At 41.8% G+C, this 19,110-nt stretch overlaps 1 protein-coding gene across 2 annotated transcripts in view; it reads left to right on the forward strand.

Moving 5' to 3' along the window:
- The window catches only part of KCNJ15 (potassium inwardly rectifying channel subfamily J member 15), a 60,404-nt gene that overhangs the window by 14,813 nt on the left and 26,481 nt on the right, over positions 1 to 19,110 (forward strand). Inside the window, exon 2 of one of the 2 annotated variants that reach the window (XM_068144614.1) lies at positions 8,748 to 9,242. The gene's annotated coding sequence lies outside the window, so the exon portion shown is untranslated. Of the gene's footprint in view, positions 1 to 8,706; positions 9,243 to 19,110 lie in introns of those variants that run through there. The other variant, XM_068144616.1, reaches the window with a different exon arrangement.

Here is a 19,110-nt window from a genome sequence, read left to right on the forward strand (position 1 = left end):
GCTCTGCCTTGAACCTTTGTTTCTGCAGGAAATCCTTTAGCTGAAGTGAGGTGAGTCACTGCTCCCTGTGTGCAATTGTGCTTATTGCAGTCAAATAATGTAAAAATCACCAGTCATGAGGGTACAGGTTGCTTCTGGTTAAACCAGTAATGATTGTAAGTGAACACTCATATCCAGAGACTTACAGTAAAACAGAACAGCATTCGATTCAAATTCTGGTTCTTTGGGGGGAAAAAAATAAATGAGAGGTCTAGGAGCTGAACCTACAGAATACAAGGGCTAGAGGAGGGATTCCTGGAGAGGAAATACAACTGAGGAGGCATTGCCAGAAGAGTGGCTAGCCCTCACACAAATAACCAGTCTCAGAAGTTATGGATCTGTTTCAGAAATAAACTCTTGAAAGTTGTTTTCTTAACTGTCAAGAAGGAATTGACAGAGACTAAAAGGGAGGTGCAGAATCAGTGGCTTCTGAGTTACTGAAGTATGTGTGAGTGGCATTCAGAAGATGAGGTTGGTTGACTTTTTTGACATCGAGGTACATTTTGATAGAGCAAGTGTATTTGGTAGCATTTAGATTAAGATGTAATGGTTTTGGATAGTATTGTAAAGTATTGATTTGGAAGATGAGTGAGGTCTTGAAAGGCAAAAGAGACTGTATTTTGTTAGGGCTGTATATACATATATATGCAGTTATAAACACAGAATCTTTCAACCCTTAAAATAGGTGATAGAAGGGGTAGCAGATGTCTGTCTTGCAAAGTTTGTCTTTAACCTGGCAGGGATGCTTTTCACTTCATGAATTGTTACATTGTGTGGAGTTTTCTTAGATTGTTAGAACACTCTTCTGTTTCTTCCCAGACTAAATGTTGTGCCAGGGGTGACTGAAAAAGTGTTGTCTACCTATACAGTAAATAATTATAAGTCTGTTAACTTCTGTGCCCCAAAAGGCACAGAAAATGGGGAGTCAGGCTTTCACAGGAATCTTCACACGCGATTGCACGCTGAGAAAGGGGAAATAGCTTCACAGCACAAACTGAATTTAAGAATACTTTAAAACCTCCAGTGCAATCAAGGTAAGGAAAGCTTCCTGAGCATGCACAACTATTACTTGGGGGAGAAAGCTCCTGAAGAAGTATTGCAGATTGCAGGAAACTTTAAACATCTGTAAAATGTAGACTCTTAAGTGGAACTGAAAAGAACCCAAACCTGTGAAAATGCCCAGAGAAACTACCCAGACAACTTTATCTGTGTCCCCATGGTGCTGCCTTAGGCAAGAAAATGGAACACCCAGGCCAGTTTATCAAGCCATCTAAAATGTCATTTCATAAGTTATGGCCTAGCATTATTAGCACAGCCTGGGGAAAGCATCACCAGGGCACTGGAGTGTGTTAAGATTTGTTGGCCTCTGCTTTAACTCCTAGTATCCAACAACTGCTGCTATTTCTAAAATGTCTTAGCTTCACTAAATGTAGCTGAAATGTTTCTTTCTTCAGGGTTTGCACCGTGTACTTCAAGTTTCTTCATATTGTCCTGGCATACAATATGTATATAGTAGCCATATCCTAGGATATGACAGGTTGGAAGGAGCTGAAGTGTAGCTCCTGCTCAACAGTTCCACTTTGGAGGAAGAAAACTATTACTGCAAAAAGGGAAAAGTCACTTTTGCCCTTCTTCCACACTTTTCAGAGTTTCCAGTCTTACTGGCCTCTCCTTCCTTCCAGGAAGCCAAATTCACTGCTTTCCTTTTTAGCTTCAAGATGGGGAGTCTCAGCTGGCTTCCTCTTCTCTGTTTCTTACTGTCAGCTTCCCCTCTCTCCAGTACATCATTGGTTTGACCTTCTCTTAATTTCTATTACCTTCCATAAAACAAAAGGATCATGAACTGTGTTTGTCCCTCTTACATACTCATAGTGGACAGCACTGACACTGAGGTTACAACTCCACCATGATTGTGTAGCTAAGGAGGATCTGCTAGCCTTGAATTCCTTATGAGTTACCTCCTGGAAAATGATCCATAATATGAAAAACCCTAAGGGATTTTTGCATTCCAGGATCTGATTGCCCACCGTTAATCAAGGCTAGAGAACCACTGAATTCATAGTGCCTGGGAGGTAAATAAAGCATGGGAATTTTATAATAATAAAGGACAAATTTCTCTTTTACTTTCCACATGCTACAGAGGAAAACCAGTGAAAAAAAAGTGTGTGAACACATCAGTTACTCCAGACACAAGTTAAAAGTGGGATTTAAAGTACAAAACCTATAATGGATGTCTAGACTCAGAATCACTCCCAACACCTTAATATTACTGCTCATGTATGGGAACAAGATGGGTATGTCCACATTTGTTCAGAAGCGCATTCCTCCACATTTTCTCGTATTTGTTTTACTCCACACAAATGCAGCTCTCTACCCACTTTACAGACATACAATTAGACAGTTCCTTTCCCTTTAAAACATTTTATACTGAGGTGTCTCAAAATGCATAGGACTAAGACATGGCTTTTATAGAAAAGAAAAAAAAAATAAGAATTGACCACCAGGAGCAAATTAAAGTAATGGTTAAAAAATGAACTGCTAATTCAACCACGGCTTCAATGGAAAATTCATATTACAATGAAAACACCAGCATATTTCTTTCTCCTTTGTGAGTTTAACTTGGAATGTCACCATAGCTTTAATACTGGATGAAAAGCAAAGAGTTTTGGAGTGCGAATTTCTAGCATCTGTTTTGCTGTGGCAGCACTACAAGGAAAAAAAGGCGAAAAGGCCCTTGTGTTAAAAGATAGCTGAGGTTGGTTGGCTCCGTTTCCTGACCTTGATCTTAATGTTGACAGTGGGGAAAACTGATCGCTATACCTTAATTTATTTTCTCATAGTGTAAAAACTATACTTCTACACTTTCTAGTTATTTCTGGAATTATTTGATAGACATTTGCAGGACCATGGTATAGCAATCATGTGTTGCCTCTTTTTTTTTTTAAAGACTACAGGATGTACTGTTTGAAAGCTGTCAACTTAAATAAAAATTACACCACAGTTTAAAGTGACAACTGCATTCCTCAGCTCCCTTGCCTGGTGCTAACATTTTAAAATAAAGGCCCGATTCAGCACCTTCTGTCCTAGCAGTGCTTGCTCACCACTGAATTGAGTGGCCATTATTCAGTCCCTATGGTCATGGACAGACCCGGATGTCTTGATTCATGCAGGCATATCAGTGAATGAGCCTCTGAACAGGATTTATCACAGAATCACAAAATTAACCAGATTGGAAAAGCCATTTGAGATCATCAAGTCTAACCCAACACCATCTGATAAATAAACCACGGCACCAAGTGCCTCATTCAGTCTCTTTTTAAACACTTCCAGGGACAGTGACTCCACCACCTCCCTGGGCAGCACATTCCAATGGCAAATCACTCTTTCTGTGAAGAGTTTCTTCCTAACACCCAGCCTAAACTTCCTGTGGCACAGCTTGAGACTGTGTCCTTGTTGCCCTTTGCTGGACAAGTTCTAGTATCCTGACATCTTTCTTAAATTGCATTTATAAGCAGCTGGCTAGATCCTCAATTAACCTCTGGACCTCTGCTGAAGAAGGATGTGCACACTGTGCGGGCAATTACTTACGAGTAAAAGTTCATCCTTTGATTACCTAACAACTGACCCGGTGTACATTTTCAGGATTTTACTCACTAGGAATGGTTAAAAAGTATCAAGAACACAGTTCATACAGAATAGGAATCTTTGTGATGTGTTAAACATTGTGGAAGATGAGGTTCTTGAACCAAAGATTTAATACTGCAGTGGTTCCAGCTGGACTGTAGACAGATTTGTACTTGCAGATTGCAGGTTGTTTGACAAGTGTTAAATCTTGGCCCTTGGAAGGGATTTGTCATGTGCTTGAAGTTGTAAGCTTTATCACTGGCATAATGTCTTCCAAAAATGAAGTATGGCTTTTGTTCTTTGGAAAACATAGTGCAGTTTTATCAGTAAAAATACAACACACCACCATCATCAACAAAACAAACAAACAAAAAGAACTGTTTCAGTTGTCTGCTGAAGCGTCTTTTGTGTTCTCGAGTTTACCTGCTAGGGTATCACACTGCTATTGAGTTTTACCTTTCACAAGAAGCAGAAGGAAGGCACTTTACAACAGCCACTGCAGTGAATGGATGGATTTCTCAGTGTCTGAACACTATAGCTATAGTCTAATTAAATGCAGATTTAGCAGCCAATAAATTTCCCACTTACAGCAACTAGGAAAACGCAAGAAAGTAAAATGTTTTGATAAATGAGTGGACTGGATAATGGATTTTATATCCAAGTGATCTATGGAAAGGCAATGACAGTTTTTCAAATAAAAATATGAAATAATTAATCTCTTCTCCAATAAAACCCATGTTGATCAGATGACCCTCACATCTTGCCATTCTGACAGTTTTCACAGAAATCAGGCGTACCAGTGACTGAGCCATCTATGCCCTATGCAGAACCACAAGGATCAGTCTTTGGGGCTGTGTTATGGCGTGAGTCTGGAGTAACCCTTCCCCATACTCCTCAACCGCTACTCCAACCTGTATCCTCATACATAGTGATTGTCAGGATGTCTGTGGCATCTTGCTTGGATCTGACTGGGAGAACGTCCTGATTTAAGATAGCAAACATTCACACCCTGCACCCAGACCCTGATCAGGAGGGAAAGTAGCTAAAAAGAACAACCAAAAAAACCCACAAACTTGGGTTGAGATAAGGACTTTAATGAGATGATACAAATGTACTTTGTAATATATGTTGGTACACTGTAATTGTACATTGGTGCCTTAGCATAAAAAAACTACCAAAACAGAAGCAGCAGCAGAAGCCAGCCATAAGACAAGCTTTCCATCCCCAACCCTGCAGCCAGTCCAGCAGAAAAAACAAACAAACAAACAAACAAACAAAACCCCCAAAACTGAAAGCAGCAACCAGAAACAGGAAGCCTCTCATGTTACAATCCAAACTACAAGCCCCATAATACTTTAATTTAAAGCTGGCATGACAATGGCATGGCATTGCATACTCATCTGAAGATTCAGTGAGCTAAACCCATGACAGAGACATCATAAATGCCAAAGGCCCAGAAGGTAAATTGTCAGTCCATTCAATATACAGTACTCACAATAAATGCCAATGGGCTCTTTCCCTAATCAATATAGATCAAGACTAGTGGCACAGAATCACAGGATCATAGAATTAACCAGGTTGGAAAAGACCATCAAAAGATCATCAAGTCCAACTTATCACCCACCACCATCTAATCAACTAAACCATAGCACTAAGTGCCTCATCCAGTCTCTTATTAAACACTTCCAGGGCAGTGGCTTCACCAACTCCCTGAGCAGCCCATTCCAATGGCCAATCTCTCTTTCTGTGAAGAATTTCTTCCTAACATTCAACCTAAACTGCAAAATTGTTTTAGAATTATAGAATCATAGAATTGCTGGGGTTGGAGTGGGACCCCAAGGACCATCCAGTTCCAACACCCTCTGCCATGGGTGGGAACACCTCACACTAGATCATGTTGCTCAGAGCCACATCCAGCCTGGCCTTAAAAAATCCCAGGAATGAGGCATCTACCACCTCCCTGGGCAAACCATTCCAGTGTCTCACCACCCTCATGGTGAAGAATTTCTTCTTAACATCCAATCTAAATCTTCCCATTTCTATTTTTTTTTCCATTCCCCCTAGTCCCAAAATGTCCCTCACCTGCCCCATTTCCCCCCTTTCCCCCCTCAAATCCCAGAGCACCTGGACTCTGGTGCAGTCTCCTCCCACCCCAGGTGTGGCCACTTTGCCCTCCCCACCCACTCCCCTATTTAATTCCCCCCAGGAAAGGCAGAAGCCCCAAGCTGAGCCCATCTGGGCTTGGAGGAGCCTCCTCTCATCTCTGGTGAGTGCCCATGGTGCACACTGGGTGATGGTGGTGGTGACAACAAAGGCCGGGGGGCCTGGTGGCCCCCCGGTTAGGTAGGGCAATGATTGATGACTCCTCTAATAATGTTCACAGGTGCTGGCTGGGCCTTCTTACTGAGGCTGAGCTCCTCTGGGTGGTATTTTGGCTAGTGAGGGTCTCACCCCCTGGTCTGGGATGGGTGCAAAAATGGTGGTGGTGGAGCAGGAGCTGTTTAGTCATGTGATATTATGCTCATTACAGCATTTTTATCTGGAAGCCCCTTGAGTCTGCTCTCATCATGCAATAAATCTCTGCTTTTGTGCCTCATTTACAGACCATCTCTTGCCCCTCACTGCTTCTTTTCAGAAATAAAGGAGGAAAAAAGGCAATAAAGCATATCTGGAAAATGCATTCACTTATCAGTCAACTCTGAACAGGAAGCCTTCAGGAAGAGGGGCAGGTTGGAAAGTGGTTTTCCTTACTTGGGGGGAAAAAAGAACTACAACAATTTATAATAACAAATTATGCCATAAGAGGACCTGCTTTAATTTTTGCCTGATTAGATATTTCCAAGAACAATGATGGGCCTTACCAAGGGCAGCTGATGTTGTCACAGAATCATAGAATCAACCAGATTAGAAAAGACCTCAGAGATCATCAAGTCCAACGTATTACCCAATACCTAACACTTCATGACTAACTAAACCATGGCTTCAAGTGCCAAATCCAGTCCTTTCTTGAACACCTCCAGGGATGGTGACTCCACCACCTCCCTCGGCAGCACATTGCAATGGGCAATCACTCTTTCTGTGAAGAACTTCCTAACATCCAGCTTAAACTTCCCCTGGCACAGCTTGAGACTATGTCCTCTTGTTCTGGTGCTGGTTGCTTGGGAGAAGAGACCTACCCCCACCTGGCTACAACCTCCCTTCAGGTAGTTGTTGAGAGCAATAAGGTCTCCCCTGAACCTTCTCTTCTCCAGGTTAAACAATCCCAGCTCCCTCAGCATCAACTTATAGGGCTTGTGCTCCAGAGCTCTCCCCAGCCTTGTTGCTCATCTCTGGACATGTTCAAGTATCTCAATGTCCTCCTTAACTGAGAGGCCCAGAACTGGACACAGTACTCAAAGTGTGGCCTAACCAGTGCTGAGCGCAGGGGCACAATGACTTCCCTTCTCCTGCTGGCCACAATTTCTGCTGCAGACCAAGATGCTATTTGCCTTCTTGGCCACCTGGGCACACTGCTGGCTCATGTTCAGCCTACTGTCAACCAGTACCCCCAGGTCCCTTTTTGCCTGGCCTCTCTTCAGCCACACTGACCCCAACCTGTAGCGTTACATGGGGTTGCTATGGACAATGTGTAGAACCCAGCACTTAGATATGCTAAATCTCATGCCCTTGGACCCTGCCCGTCTGTCTAGCCTGTCAAGGTCCCTCTGTAGAGCTCTCCTGCCCTCTAACAGATCAACACCTGCTCTAAACTTGGTGTCCTCTGGAAATTTACTGGTGATGGACTCAATCCTCTGGTCCAGATAATCAATAAAGATATTGAACAGGCTGGGTCCCAACACTGATCCCTGGGTGACACCACTAGTGACTGGCCACCAGCTGGATGTGGCACCATTCGCCACCACTCTCTGGGCTTGGCTGCTCCCTGACCCCATTTACTTGTTCAGGAGGCCTGTTGTCCTGAAGTCTTCCTGCTTTACTGCTGAAAGAGGAAACAAAGGAGGTATTTATTACCTCAGCTTTTTCCTCATTTTTAGGTACAATATTCCTCTCCAAGTCCAATAAAGAGTGGAGTTTCTTCTTACCCCTCTTTTTAGCATTTATGTATTTTTAAAAATGCTTTTTATTGTCTTTCACAGAAGTACCTAGTTTAAGTTTTAACTGGGTGTTTGCCTCTCTGATTTTCTCCTACATGGTATAAAAACATCCTTAAACATATCTCAAGTTGCCTCCCCCTCTTTTCAAAGGTGATACACCATCTTTTTTCCCCCTTAATTCCTTCAAGAACTGCTTGCCCATCCAGGCCAGTTATTATTAGAATAAACCAAACCAGGTTGGAAGAGACCTTCAAGATCATCATGTCCAACCCATCAACCAATCCAACCCATGGCAAACGGCTAACCCATGGCAAACAGCTAACCCATGCCTTCAAGAGCTCCTGTTTGAAGTAGGTCCAACTGTCCTGGACCCCTTTGTTCTTAAGGGCTGCTACCCAGGGTACTCTCTGAATTAATTGCTTGAATAAGCTGAAGTCTGCCCTCTGGAAGTCCAAAGTAAGGATTCTGTTATTGCTCCTCCTTATTTCCCCAAGTATTGAAGACTCCACTATCTCATGGTTGCTGCACCCTAGACTGCTTCCTACCGTCACATCACCCACCAGCCCTTGCACAATGCACTTGAAATTCTAATACCAAGGATAAAAGCATTAAACTTCACAAAGAATCAACAGTACAAACCTATGCTTTATGTATTTAATTTATCTGCTTAGAACAGAGGCAGCATCTGTTTTCAGTGAGATGCTGCTTTTTCTGTTGTGTTCCGCCCCCCCAACTCCACAGCTGGGATAAATGAAATAGTAGTCAAAGACCAAATTAACAGTTTGAGGGCCCCAAGTCTGCTGGAATGAGGGAAAGGGACTACAGTTGAAGAGGACAGTGATGGAATTGTAACCTCCAGATGTCCCAATAATAACTCTTAGGCACGTGATCTCGTAATGTGGCATGTATTGTGCTCCACAGTCGATCACTCTATCTCAGGCAAGTTTCTTGCAGTGCTGCTGTTCCACTGTTATCCATTTCCTCCCACAGTACTACAGAAAGAAGATGAGTGAAAGAGAAGTTCCTGTGAAACCACCACACATCACCGATGCTGGCAGCTTCCAACAAGACATAAGCCACAGTGTTGTGATAGGAATAAACCTGCCTCACTTAACTTTGTAACTGGAGAGCCAAGCATTTTGGCCTCAAGTCACGTTCTTAAGCTTCTCCCTGGATTCCAGCTTCCAAAATACCAAAGTATACATTCTCTTCTTTCTCTTGGCTCTCGAGCTCTCCGACTCACCACCTCAACCTTCTCCAGCTGCTGAGAGCAAGGAAGCTGTAGGAGTGATCAGGAAAGGGTAAGACTGGAAGAAACAGCAGAGCTTCAGTAAGCGGTGGGGAAGAAGAAAAGTGAGATGAGCCTCTTGATCCTCAGCAACTGACTGCAAACATATTCAGGAGATGCCATCAAGGAGTCCCTGTCTGCTGAGGAAGGCAAGAAGGAGGAGGAAGAACCTGGAATAAATATACTGGTGTGGAAAGGTATTTGTGGGTGCATGGCTGAGCAGAGAGAGTGAGAGGCTGGCAAGACTAACAAAAAGGAGCAATGTAATGAGTTTAAATTGGCTTTATTCTAATGAAGAAAATCAATTGTGTTTTCATTCATCCCAATTGAAATATTCAAGCTTTTACCACATCAGATTGCCCTGACTAGAATGAGAGCTCTATCACTGCTTGAGTGAAAAAGTCTCTCTGTCTAAGTATCCTTTCTAGTCTTGCATTTTTTGTTAGATAGCTGGAGCCATTTTTACACTTCAATCTCTCCATACTGCTGGAAAAGTATAAAAATAACTAAGTGGTATTGAGAATAATAGTGGAATATTCTTCATTCCTTCTCTCAACAACTCTGTGGCACTGCAGAGTGCTTGTTGTTGGTTTGCACCCTGTGGAGGGTTATTTACTTAACAGTGGCACACTGTAGTGGAGTTAAAATGTGTAATTCCTCCCCATACTTCAAGCTGCCCTACCATTTGCTGTGTTTAATACAGTGCCCACAGTATGAGCCTGGCCATGAAAGGTCAGGGCCTGGGCCTTAGTGAAAGGATTACCCTGCAAGGAGCTAGAACATTTTGTGTGAGAAACCCGGCACAAATGCGAGATAATAGTGCTGACAGTATTAACTACCTTTACTTATGCATTGCAGGGGTGGGAGGTAACTGAAGGATTTCAGAGACAGTATTTGCAGTAATAACTTTGCACAAAGAGGTCATTGGCAGTTAATTCAAAACAGAATTTCATACTTAGCTTTGCCTTTTTTCCCCTCTTTGAAGGAAATGAGAGGTGACACAATTGGATTAGATACACATTTTAGGCTTTTTCAGAAACTAGGATATTATTTACTGAAAAGATTATAATAGTTCCAAGCTGATAAATGCAGTACATAGTTTTTGGCATGCATATAATTCTTAAAACAACTGCTAATTACCAGAATTTTGGTAGAAGCTACTTTGGACTTTCAACAGCCTTTTAGGCAAATATAGACATTTGTATAGAAACTTTGGGAATTTTTGGCAACACCGCCCAACATAACCTCCTTTATTCTATAACAATGTTCTTGAGATTCAGATTTTAGGACTCATCTGCCAGAGTCCCCCAATACCTGGCCGACTCTTCATAGTAAGGGAGTGAGGGAAATAGAGATTTACTTTGTCAAATGTGCCAGGACCAGAGATATAAAAAGGAGACTCTGAATTGAAGTAGTTCCAGAAACCCAGGAGGAAAAAAAGGACTCCTTTCTCCAACACCATGATATCTGGGATCACAGGAGGTGAAGGCGGTCTGGCCTGCCAAGGGAAGTCTGAAAATCTCACTCCTGGAAAGTGCTTTGGCACCTGTGTACACACATGCACATGTCACACATATGCCATCTAGTTGGAGTGTATGCATGCAAATTCAGCTTTATTTCCATGCAGGTGCCTATCTTAGTGCAGACATAGATTACAATTATTTTATTTTAATTTGCTTGTAAACTGGAAACTGCTGGCAGTATGAGGCAGTAGATCTTTTAAAGATGACCACTTCTTTCAGCTCCCTTTTCTAGCAGATAGTTTCATCTTTGCTACAACTCTAAAATATTTTACTTGCTGTGGAACTATGAATAAGGAAGGATTCACCTGCTTTGGAGTCTGTGCCCAAAACCAGAACTGGCAGGACATCTTGTAATGTTTTGCATCCAAATATTGTCTTGCCAATGCTGGAATGAAATTGTCTCACTCAGCTTTGATAGCTCCAGATTCCTGGAGGTTCAACTTATTGGAAATCCAGAGCCCTTTCCATGGCCTAGGCCTGATGGCCAAGTTCCAGAAAAAAATTCTTGGACAGAATGGGTGGTTTTTTGGACAGTCTATCTTGTCCAGCAGAAAGGAGATCTGTGTCAGGACCCACTGTCTGGCCAGGACCAAGCAAGCCAGTCTCCATCATCCAGATGAGAACTCAGGACTGCTCTGTGAGACAGACTCACCTGTGTAAACTCTGTGAGCTGCCTGCCTGGAGTCTGTGTCTCACACACCTGGCTCAGTAGCATCTTATCTATGTTATTCAGTGGAAATCTTATGGCTTCAATCAGGGCAGAGTTCTTTTCTGTTTATGTTCACCTGTGGAAAACACCTCAAGCCTTCTGTGTCTAAGTACAGGACTGTATTAAAGGTTGAGTCTTGGAGGCAGTTCTCTAAGGCAGTTGTTTTTTGTGACTTCTCAGGCTAGTGACTTGCAATGATGAAGAAATTTCACTACAGATCAGCTGGGCTATATTCAAGGAAGTTATAAAAAACAAAGTGAAGGAAGTTATTGGAAAGTACACATAGTTAATGACGGCCTAGACGAGCAATAAAGCGAGGCAGTGTGGAGAAAATGTAAACAAGCCAAGGCTGAAGTGAAACAAAAGAAGTCAAAGTATCTAGCAGAAGTTGAGCAAATCAATTTCAGGTTGGACAAGCAGGGAAAGATCTGAGGAAAGAGCAAGAAAGCAAGGCATAGGAGCACTGTGCTAAAGGTTTAATTTGTGTGGAAATGAAGTTGGGCCAATAATACCAACAATTAGTGGTGGGGGGAAAGAGTGGTGAACAACAAAGGTAACAAAGTGGCAACAAAGGTAAGTAAATACAGAGGATATATTTGGGAGGTTGCCTTTGCTAGCTTTATGAGCTTTTGGTCCACCCTGTAATGCAAATATAGTAAACACACCTGAATAGGTTTAGCTGATACATCAGAGAATTCTGTTTCAAAGAGTTAAAAGCAGACATCCTCCAGGAAGAGATAGATAACACAGCTGGCCTTCCTTTTGGAGGAACAAATTCTGATAAAGCAGAAAAAAAAAAATCAGGGCAGTGGAATGAACCCTGAGGAAAAGAGTTCCTTTCATTCCAAGCAATCCAGATGAATAAATTCATTGTCCTGATGAAGTCAATTGTCAACCAGCTGCAGTTAGCTGCAGAATAGGGAGAAGAAATAGTGTGACTTCAAATCAGAGTATGCTGCAGTGGTCAACATAACAGTACTCCAGAAGTAAATGGAACAATGTGGAGGGTAGAGATAGTTCAGTGTCACTGTTTCTGCTAAATTCATCATAGCATGCAGCTGAAATGTATTGTGAGAAGCAGAAGAAACAGAGAGAGCTCCACATAAATGCGCAGGAAGAAAGCTACAGTTAAACTCCTACAGAACTGTCATAAAGATTTATGGAGGTCAAGCAATTGCTTCATATAAAAACTTAGTGAATGATAAACTATGGATTCACCATCACTCTTTTTTTCTTTTAATCAAGTTGTTACTGGTACTGGATGTATTAGAGAAGAAAGCCACTGGTGGTCTGATATTAAGGTCCATATGCAGGTGCAATTGCATATCAGACATATTCTTAGCATACAAAACTGGAAGAGTTAGTTAAGAGTTATTTCATGTAGTTGCAGCTAGAAAAAGGAGATTTTTAAAACCATCAGATCATCTTGTGCGTCTTGTAAAACTGCTTGGCGTTCTATTGGATTGGAGATTAAAATTATTGCATTGCAATGTCTTATTTCATGTCAAATGCAGATACCTCAAGACCGTGCACAAACAGTGTATTTCTATGGACTGAATGAAGTAGTCAATGAAAGCAGATAATCAGGCACTCAAAGTTTGAAGTTGGAATAATGACAGATACAAAATGCAACCATTTAAAGATAAATGAGGAAAGTGGAAGGAGGGTAGGAGTTGAAATCAAAGCATGGGAACAGCTGAACCCAAAAAGATTATCATGGTGGGAATGTTGCAGAAATCAATGTCAGAGATAGTCATGCAAATACAGCCAAGGTCAGCTCAACAAGAAACAGACCAAATGGGTTGGTCTGAATGGGTTCAGCATATTGGTCTGGCACTATCTGCAGGGATGTAGCCAAACTGGACTCAGTGGAGAAACAAGCCCCCAGGCAGGGACAAGCAGCAATGCTGCTGTGTTCCCAGTATTTGTGGAAAGCTAAGAGATGCAGAGAAAGATGGTGATCAGAGATCATTCACGGTTGCCTGAAAAAGTTTTGGTACGTAAATTAAAGCTTCAGTGTAACACTTTTGTACACTGGTTGTGAAGCTTTACTATAGCCATTCTATCTGTTTCTAGAAAGCTGATCTCAGATTTTCATGCAGCTTGTATGTTGCAATCTGTGGCTGAAGTTCCTTTAAGAACAAACCATGGGAGACAAACCTAGAGATGAATACCAATCAACTATTCAGCAGCATTACAGGTCATATTGCAATTAAATTTTCTCCACCTGCCACTTGGCACCAAATAAAGCTGAAATCTAGAGGGTGTGCATCCTCATAAACTAGAACTTCTGAAACAAAGACACTTGCACTCCCAGAGACCTTTGGACAGCTGTAGTCTTTATTGTGGTCTGTAAGGAGACTGGCTTTTCCTGTCTGTACAGTATCTTTCAGACATATTTTCCGTGAATGATAAAATCAGGAGAATATGCGAGGGTGCATGAGGCCACTTGGGTGCTGTGGCTTAATAGCAGACATGGGGTTTTGTTTTGGGATTGTTTTTGGCTTCGAGTTCTGCTCACCATCTCTGTCCTAATGCATAGACTGCAGTCTTTAAAGCCTCAAGAGACCATTTTCAAGCATGACTACCTGCAGTTCAGCATCTATATCCATGTTTTAAGGCTCCTTCAAGTGAAAAATGAAGAGCAATGTTCTTGACCTAGACTTCGCCAGCCTTACAGGAAACTATCTGTCTTAGGGCAATGGATGGAAATCTCACTGTTTTACTTCTTAATGGAGAGAAGCAAACATCCTATCTAAAGCACACTAAAAGGGACAAAACATATCCAGTTTCCTATTGAGCTGCTTGTTGTGTTGCTGTGCCTTGAAGACCACATTTAGCGCCACTTCTCAGTAGTTGTCTCTGTAACCCAAGAGTTCCCAATGTGAACGTGGTAGGGTCAAGGACTCTCATTAAAGGAGTCTTTTGCTCAGGTCAGTGTCTCTCAGTTAAATGTCTCTTCTCTTTGTCTGCTGCCATTTGCAAGCCTAAACAGTTCTTGCAAACATTTAAATAAGGAAAGCTCCGATTTGTTGGTTTTTTTTACTTTTACGATTCTGCTTTACATGATGGATGGTAGGATTTATTATAGCTCAGAGGAACAAAGCATTTGCTATACAATCTGCTTGAGGCAAGCTGTCCTGGCAACATCTGAAGAGTAATAGCCATGGTCCCTGAAAAGATTTTGCTCAGACTTTGTGAAAGAATTCTCCTTTGGGGCAGGGAGCAAGCACGGAAAAATGCAGCCCCAAAGGTCAACATTTTGCAATGCTTATGGCATATGAAAATAGGAGGTTGCAATGGAAACTGTGGTGTAATCACAGTGACAACGGGTGCAGCCAGTACCCCTGTGCCATCTTCTTGTCATGAAACAATTCTTCTCTTCCCCTGCAATATTATATTTTACTTCCTCTCAAAGTTGATTTCAATTGATAAATTATGGCAACTTTGCTTTCTACAAAATTTCATCTTAAAGAGGAGTCTTTTTAGTGCTGTCTGGACAAAAGTTTGCACTTTGTTTTGGAAGACTACTATCCTAATATTATTTTTTTTTTTTGTAGTAGGAATGCCATCATCTGTGTTGCATGCTGGAGGACAGTCTTTGTACATACACCTTACACCACAAACTCTGTATCCTTCTCTGTATTGCCCTCCTTTTGTGCATTTTCAGTAGCGTCACATGCTGTCAACTTCTTCTCTGTAGCCTCACTTCATAATCCTCTTTGATAAAATTTGGCAGCTACTTTCATTCAAAGCAGGGTGAGTCATCTAAAATGCACAGAATTACTAATTTAGTTTGTTCTGCCTTTTTAGTATGGCTTCCTAACAGACCATCTTGTCTGAGCATCTGAACCTGGTCATAGTAGTGCCACATTTCTTGTCCCACATGGTCACAGGCTTGAACAACTCAAATTCAATAAATGAAAGTCCAGAGTAGACTTCTTTGTAGAGCTCTTATTGCTTCTCATGAAAATGATTTTCCAAGTAAAAAAAATCCATTATTTCTCAAATTACTCTAGTGCAGAGCTCCATTAAACTACCACCGAGTTACAGAAGTAAGAAAATAACTAACCTGCTTATTGGAGACTGCTAAGAAATGTGCTTGAGAATTAGAGATTGTGGCCCCATGACGGAGAATTCAGTGGACTGTCTAGATTTAGTGACCCAAATAAACTGAAGTGTGATTGAGAAAGATTTCCTTTCCCCTTGATGTCCTCTGAAGTGTGCTATTGAAGATACATGACAAGATATAGTTAGGAAGTATTGAGTATGAAAGAGTCTCTTTGAATGTTCTTTGTACCACAGAAAACATATCAAAAGGAGGACATATCCAGTGTCTGAGAAGTTGGAGCCATCCAGTATTTCCCAGAAGGATTTCTGGTCATCAGGGCAGCTCTAAGTAAGGAAATTTACACTTAAGAGGAAGCCACAGGAACACTAGGGGGACTGATCATCACGGGTCAAGCCGGGCAAAATGATAGATCAGAGAAAGCTGCTTCCCTTTCTTGTGGTCAGTGGTTCTAGCAGCCGACTACTTTTAGCCTTGTTTCTCCCAGCATCCCCTAGAGCAGCACTTCTGGACCATAACCCTGGGCCATTTCTTAGGCCAGATATCCTGTCTGTAGCTGAGAGCAGTTTTCAGGCACTGTAGAGCATAGTTCTCCATGACAGTGGAGCCGATCCTGTGGCAACAAAAACCAATGTTAGAGCTATAACCTGAGCGACCTGGAGAGCTGTTTGCTCTTGCTCTCATAAGACTGATTATGGAAGTGCTACAGGAAACATCTTTGCCTCGTGGGTGCTACCAGCACTGTGAACAGATCATCCCCATAGAGAGGTTTATGCATCTTGCTGGCTCACCATGTGGCAAACCAAGCATGCACCCACCAGAGAGTTTTGGAAAGCAAACACATGTGGCCCAGTTCCAGGAATTTGAGGTGAATTTTGGCTGCTTTGGACATTTTGACCAGAATGGCATGGGATAGGAAATTAAAATCCCTCTTGGATCTGAAGCACATGATCATTTTCACTCTGATGTGGAAAGACAACTTGAAATTGTATTCCTGCTTGTGAATGTGCCCTGACTCTAGGCTAGAATCAAACCAGGAGGACGCTTGTTTCCACAGTTGTGGAGAAAGCAGCCAAGCGTGCTTGGGAAGGAGCGGCATTTCTCAGGGGACTGTTTATTCTTCAGAGCTTTCTGCTCCCTAGTAATCCTTTTGTCATCTTGGGTGGTAACTTGTCAGTAGTTCTGTCATCAAGAAGCAACACCTCTGTGGAGGAGCTTAAACTTGGAAGCTGAGGTTTGCCATCAAAGTCTTTCCACACCTAGCAGTATAGCAGCCTTGATGAGGCTCTGCAATCCAGAGTCAGATGTACGAGGAACAATCATCTTCCTTAATGTTAACAGATAAGACACATCCAAACTGCAGTCTTCTTGAATCCATATTGCTTGGGCTGAAGTCAAAGCTTTTGAAAGCATTAACTGCCGTGGTAACTAGGTTTCCACAAAGGTCACTGCTTGATTCATTGAGAACAGAACCAAGTCCTTCTTAGCCAGATAGTGCTGTGTGAAGCTCTTCAAGTGGAATAAAATCTCCTTCCAGTTATACGCTTTTCATGTGCACAAATCTCCCTTAGGAATGACAGTGTCAGCCACAACATCTCACAGTCTCACAATGCACAGAACGTATGTTGGAGAGCTTGTACACAAACCACTGCTTTAAAGCGTAGCAGGCTAGGTAATGCGCTGTGAATTCCTTGGTGTGGTCGCTCTTGCAACGTCAACAAAGAGGCAACAGAAGACAAAAGAAAGGGAGAAATGTGCATCAACCATCCTGAGAGCACGCATGTACAGTGAGAGTGTGGTTTCTGATTTCTTTGGAGTGTGAAGATTGATTGATGTGCCCATTACCATTCACGTGCTTGGACAATTGCATTTCCTACAGCATCTTCAGATCTAGTGCTTTACCTAATCTATTGGGAACGTGTGTAATGAATTTTCACCCTTTCAGTTCTTTTTTTATTGGGAACTTCTTCAATAACAAGCAGATGAATGGCTTGACTTGCAGTGTAGATAAATAATGAACAGGGGAAAAGTACAAAAATAGGAGACTATTAGAAAACAGTTAAAGGAAATATACAGCACAGAAAGTATATAGTCACAGGAGAGTTTCTCTGTGTTTAACAAGAACCAGTTTTGGATTAAATACTTGTATTCAACCATGCTGCTTTGGAAAGTGTATGTTTATATTTCTATACTAGAAAGTCAGTGAAACTTTAGCTGCAGGGGATCTTCTAGTAAGCTTATGAATAGGAAAATAAATATAGGTTGGTTTCTTAATTTTAAAATCAAATTCTTTCATGTGCACAGCAATGTGGAGGTTTTTACCATTTTAAACATGTAATTTTAATCATGGATATGTCTTGCACTGAATGCTTTGTGAAATGGTATTTGGGCTTAGTTCTGCATTGCATGTTATTGAGGCACAGCCTCAAACGGTCACAGTTATACATGGTTACTGTTAATATGAAGTGGATAGTTTCTGTTACACTACTTTTATAGTATTTGCTTTCAAATCAAGACACATTTTGAAGTAGTGAGTTCATGGACAACATAGGTAACATTCTAAGCTACCTGAAGGGTGGTTGTAGCCAGGAGGGAGTTGTCTCTTCTCCCAGGCAACCAGCACCACAACAAGAGGACACAGTCTCAAGCTGCACCAGGGGAAGTTTAGGCTCGAGGTGAGGAGAAAGTTCTTCACAGGGAGAGTTCTTAGCCATTGAAATGGGCTGCCCAGGCAGGTGGTGGAGTCACCATCCCTGGAGGTGGTCAAGAGGGGATTGGATGTGGCACTTGGTGCCATAGTTTAGTAGCCATAAGGTCTTGGGTGACAAGTTGGACTTGATGATCTTTGAGGTCTTTTCTAACCATGTTGTTTCTATGATTCTGTGATCCTTACCAGTTTCTTCTACTAACTGAAGGCTGCTATTACTGATACAGTTTTTCAAATGGCTGCAATTGAAAAATATATATATATATCTATTAAGATGGAAATTCAGGTGGTACATGCAGAAAATATTACATTCTAATAGTTTATTATTGAAATATAAACGCAGTATTTGGGCTGTAGGATTGAAATGGCTGCAGAATGCACAGCACCATGAATCATAGCAAAATAGTTCTGGCCTCCAACCAGCACAACTGAACACTTTAGCAAACTGTTTTGACTTGAAGGGTGCACTCACAATAAATGTGATATTACAAGACATAATTTTTTGTGTCTTTTCCCCCCACTTTATTGTGTTTGTCAAGAAACGCATCTAAGGTCTCACTCTGCTACTATCCCAATCTTACAGAAGAAGCCCAAGTCCTGAGAGACCATGAATGCAACAGTGTGTAGGCATCAAGTATGATTTTTCTGGGAGCTGTGCTCCTCAGTACTTCCAAGCATCTGAGGAAATGTAGATAAGGCTCACCTTTACAATATTTAGGTGCATTAAAGTCCAAATACATGTTTAGCAGTTCTCAGGCGACATGTCTGCTCAGGACATGTTGAACAGGACCTCTTTGTGAAAAGTTCATTTCTAGTCATGTCTTATTTTATACAACAATCCAAATTTCTCTATGCCCTGTGCCTGATTTTTAACTCATGAATTTGAGGTTCACAGGAACAGAGCTGAAACTGTCACTGGAGTTTTTCACCATTCCCACTGTACACACCTTTATGAGCTGAGGGTCACACATGAGAAGTCCAAAGCACTTTTTCCATAAAAAAGGAGCTGACTTCTAGATGAAGGATAAGTTGGATGTGCAGATCTGATGTGTGGGAC

Source organism: Melanerpes formicivorus, unplaced genomic scaffold (assembly GCF_026170545.1).
Source record: "Melanerpes formicivorus ecotype bairdi unplaced genomic scaffold, bMelFor1.0.p_v2 SCAF_11, whole genome shotgun sequence".
NCBI classification, from domain to species: domain Eukaryota; kingdom Metazoa; phylum Chordata; class Aves; order Piciformes; family Picidae; genus Melanerpes; species Melanerpes formicivorus.